The sequence below is a fragment of the Uranotaenia lowii genome, chromosome 3, assembly GCF_029784155.1.
Source record: "Uranotaenia lowii strain MFRU-FL chromosome 3, ASM2978415v1, whole genome shotgun sequence".
NCBI lineage: Eukaryota > Metazoa > Arthropoda > Insecta > Diptera > Culicidae > Uranotaenia > Uranotaenia lowii.
In genome coordinates, this window is record NC_073693.1 from 249,908,254 (window position 1) to 249,913,182 (window position 4,929).

General features: G+C 36.3%; 1 long non-coding RNA gene across 1 annotated transcript; it reads left to right on the top strand.

The window, feature by feature from the left end:
• The first annotated feature begins 1,088 nt into the window (after positions 1-1,088).
• Positions 1,089-2,475, top strand: LOC129750938 (uncharacterized). The gene is made up of 3 exons (XR_008738532.1): positions 1,089-1,504; positions 1,571-1,787; positions 2,268-2,475. It is a non-coding gene; the product is annotated as an uncharacterized LOC129750938 (long non-coding RNA).
• The last annotated feature ends 2,454 nt before the right edge of the window (positions 2,476-4,929 follow it).

The window sequence follows — 4,929 nt, forward strand, 5'->3', positions numbered from 1 at the left end:
CGCGTGTCTGACTGAGTGTTGGTGTCTTTGCTGCAGCTGTCACGTCAATTCAGGAAAAAATACGAGGCATGTGAAACCGTATTTATACGAAAAACCTCTAAAGTTTGGCCAGGGAAACCATTAATGGCCACAAGAGCATTCGAGAATAAACACACAGAGGCCAACGACAACGTAAACAATAAAGGTAAGTAAAACAGTTTTGTTTGTTTTGCGAAAATATTGATTTTTTCAACACTCCGTACAGGCCGGCAATGAACAGCAGATTCGAGGACAAACTCCAGCACCCCGCGAATAACCAAAAGTTGGTTAAAACGTCTCTAATAAAATAAAATAAAAAAACTCCAGCACCCGGGTTTACCAACACCGGAACAACATAGACACTGGGCACTTCTACGTGGCCTGCAGCTGTTTTCGGGAAAAAAAACGGTTGTCCGTAAAACAACTCAATGACGGCACTGGAGATGCTATCGGCGGCGAATCATCGAATTTGGAGGCGGTGGCGGCGAACCTCCGGCATTGATTTCGATAATACCAGATAGAATTTTTGGAATGCCGTGGAGTCCACATCTTGAGTATGAATGTTGTAAGTTTTATAAAATTTTATGCTATTTAGGCTAAATTTGTTTTTTTATGTTGGCGGATCGGCGTTGCCGGAATCTCCTCAGTGATTCTTGAATCAGTCAGAATTCAGATCGAGGAATCTGATTTTTTTTATTAATTTAAAATCGACGGTTCGGAGATATCATGAAATTTAGATAAAGAACGGTAATCCGATTAAATAACCGAAACCTATATTCTGTTTGCTTATAGGAATTATCATCACTCTCCCAGTTCCTCGGCCAAAATTGACTGTAGTCGTCATCGATCGTACCACCATCATCAACACCCCCAGCGGAAAAAGCACCACAGTACAAGCTACCTTCCTCACCATCTGAGCACTAGCTACCTTACTGTGTATATGATGTGGCTCCAGTGTTTCCATTAGTCAGCGTTGGAGACAGCAACACAGCCAGCATTTTCAGAATAGCATCCACGACACACATTTCAATGATAACGGCCTTAGAGGTAGCACCAAGATTGCCCCTGCGTCGTCATATTTTGGTAATATACATGTCTTTACGCGGTAATTTTGAGTTTTTATTTTTATTTTGTTTTTAGGTATAGCATTCTGAGAGCATACATAGGGTTCTAGGAACTGCCGGAACAAAGCTGCGAGTATTTTTTGCAACAATGTGCCTGCACATGGTATATGTTTCAAAAGAAGGAGTCGTATGTTTGCATGGAAGGACAATATTCTAGATTCACTCCGACTGACGAGGCCAATAGACACTCGCTACAGCGTCTGCGGTGATATGATGACATAGCGGAAACTGCAGTTCTGGAGGATGTTCATTCCCTAAGTAAATTTTTCAATGCAGTGGAGTTCCAACTGGCAAACGCGAAACATCGGTTTCAACCGACTTATCAAAAGGAGGGTTTAGACTTCCGGTATCATCATATATAGGTAATTTGTTGTTTGTATTTGGTGTTCTATCAGCTGATTAATCATTTTGTTTATTTTTACTTCCAGTGTTTGCGCAGAAGTTCAGCTGCAATCAACTGCGATTATATTTGTCGAAGGTTTCTATTCACGCTATTTCATGGCCTTACCAATCGGATGGATTCAAATTACGTTCTGCCCTACTTTATTTTTCTTCAGAACATCTTATTGAAATTATGCAAATAGAAAACAATATGTTATGAACCGATGGAACAGGACGAAACATTATTGGAAAGGATTTGGCGAGGTACTTTTTCATTTATTTTTTAAATTGATTAAGGATTATTAGATTTTTTCTGTTAAACACTGATTACTGCGCTTGATAGTTGTCATAAAATTCAGAAATTATGTAAACATCATCGATTGTTAAATCATCTCCATCTTAAACTAATGCGTCAAAAAAGACTGATAAACAATAGGAATAAAATGAAATGATTCATAGTTTCGAATCAAATTTCTAAACCATAATCCATTGGCAAAGCTTAGTTTGTGATTAGTAAATAAATGAGCGTGGATCAGAATTAAAAATAAAATTTAGAAAAAGGAATCAGACTGTTAGAAATATTTTGAATTTTTAAATTTTATAAATTTCTCAATGAGAAAAAAAAATAGAATTAGAATGAAGTAAAAGTTTTAAGAAATGAACTTTCTGTACGAAAATTTGTATTCCGACTATTTATTTGTTTCAAGGCTCTATAACGGTTTCATTTTTTTTTTTAAAATTCAGGTTCACGGTAGCGATCCAGAACTTTCTTTTATTTCTTTTTGTTTGACCTCTTCGACGAACTAAGCTTATGCCATCAATATACAGGATCGATTTTTTCATGGTTTCTGGATGCTGAAGGATATGATGGACTAAGTAATGATTCGGAGATTGTTGATGTATGAAATAATATGATAATGTAATAACAATCAACGGGTTATTTAATAAATAAATTATAACACGACTCGTCTACTCTTTTTTTTAATTTCATCGTAAAACTATTTTAAGAAGATACACTGTAGCATCCGAAATATAGAAAGATAACGATTAACTAAAGATAACACGTATGGTATCATTCGATTTGGAACAGTAAAAAAAGGCAAAAAAATTGAATGGTTACTCTACTTAACGACCCGTTCACTGTATCGTAAAGTGCGTCCAAACGATTCCATTTCATGAAAAAATGATAAGCCTTATCTTACATTAATAATCCAAAACTATAGAGATTATCTTTTGGGTGTCTTGGGAAGAAGATAATAGGAATAGTCACTGTATAATACTGATTTATGCGGGAATGCAATGCAAGAGGATTCAGCGGCCAAGGTTCCTCGGAAGAACTCGAGAAGGTGACCGTGAGGAAGCAATAATAATTTTCTGCATTCCAACATTAATTATAAAGGTCCCTATTATCTTAAATAAATACCAATTCTTGAACGAATTTTGTTTTATTTTTATTGAAGAAACCAACCAAACCAGTTAACATTTACCTTTTAAATCAGAGGGTGGGGTAACGGTATTATTTACTATTTTGCTAGGTGAATGCAAAAAAGGTAAAATTCACTTTTTGACTAGGAAAATTGAAAAAAGGTAAAACTTTTTTCAATTGTTGACTGTTTAATCATAGAAAAAAAATCTACTCAAATACCCTCTACTGTATTATTTGAATAATAATATCCAAACACATTGTAGACAACATCTCTCCTCCTTCCCCTCTTCCCGTTGGAGAAAGGGAAGAGTCTCGAAACATAAAAAAAAAAATTTCTAAGTCGAATATGATTCCATGATAAATTTGGCTTTTTATTCGATTAGTTCTCGAGTATGTATGTATGTATGTATGTATGTACTGTGCTTAATTCATCAACAATAATTGCAGCACTACCAAGGGGTCCGTTACCACTGGTTTGGGACAGGTTTGACTCATCTCACTCCCTTCCAACTGTTCGAAACAAATAAAGAATCATGGAAAGGTACCTGAATACCAGACCATTGATTCAAAATTTGCCGAGGCACTCCGGCCGGCTTTATTCCACAATCCATTGTACATCAGTCTTCCGATTATTTGACGACCTGTTCAAGCCCCCCAATCATTCTCCTAAATAGAGTTAAGCTATTTTATTATATAATCAATTAATAAATATTTCATATTTCACCTTGTTACCACCTGAAATTCCACTGCATGATTGTTATTTTCCCTGTTTTCAAAAGAAATCAACAACCCAATGCATATTATCACAATTCTTTTATCTTTGAAAATCATATTACGGAGTCGAAAAATGACGCATTCTGATCTGGCTCAAACATCAATACTAGGGATGTTTCGAATAGTGGTATTCGGCGAACGGCCGAATACCGAATATATTGACCTTTTCAACTATTCGGCCAAACGAATATTCGGCCTAATATTTGGTCGAATATTCTGTTGAGTTTTGTATGTATGTATGTATGTTGGTAATCCACCATGGGTGCACGGATTCACCGCAGTTTTATCAAAGTATGTTCCTTCCTGCATTCTTAAATTAATGGTTCAGTGAATGAAGGGTGAAACAAACCCGATACCATGGCTTCGTATGAGCTGTTTTGAAATGTGTGTTTGTCGTGTTACTGTATGTTTTAATTCTGGAAGAATATTTCAATCATCTCCAACCCTAGTTTAAAATTTATTGAATAAAAATTAAATAAATTTACAACAGGTATTCCGGCATCGGTGTATATACCTGGCCAGTTTGCAGTTGATTGATTATTCAAATATGATTTCATTAAATAATCTTACCCTTAGAGTTTTATGAAAAATTGGCTAACTTTGACCTTACCACTTTTATCTCACTGGGCTTACCTCCCAGTTGAAGATTTTGCATACTCTTTCCAATCCATTTTATCACTACACACCATCTGCGCTGCTTTTTTTTCCATTTCTTTCACTTCCCTGACCAGCACAGAAAATCACTTTATTATCGAGGAACTCAGACACCTCCCCTCCCCCATGTGTGGGTTCAGCTCCACCCATAAATTAAACAACCTCAACTTCATTTTTGCTTTTCTATTCCATTCCAATTTTCTTCAAGGGACTGACACACTATTTAGAACTTTCAATGAACCATATGCCCTACATTTCTTCAAATGAACGCTCGTTTCCAATTCTGAATACTGCACTCCGTGTGTAATAATACTATTTTTTTGCCCAGACAGAAGCCCTCTTTCAGCGTCAGCATGCTTTCACTTCTCCTTTCTTCTTCATATTAGACCAACCGTCTTAATAGCTCTAATGAACTTCATATCATATAACACAAAGCCATCTTAGCATGCGCTGATATTTTCGAAACTACGTCGTGACCATATCATGCATGTACCGTGTGTTACCAAGGCAACCAATTTAAGCACGCGTCGCGTCTCTCTCTGGCAATACAAC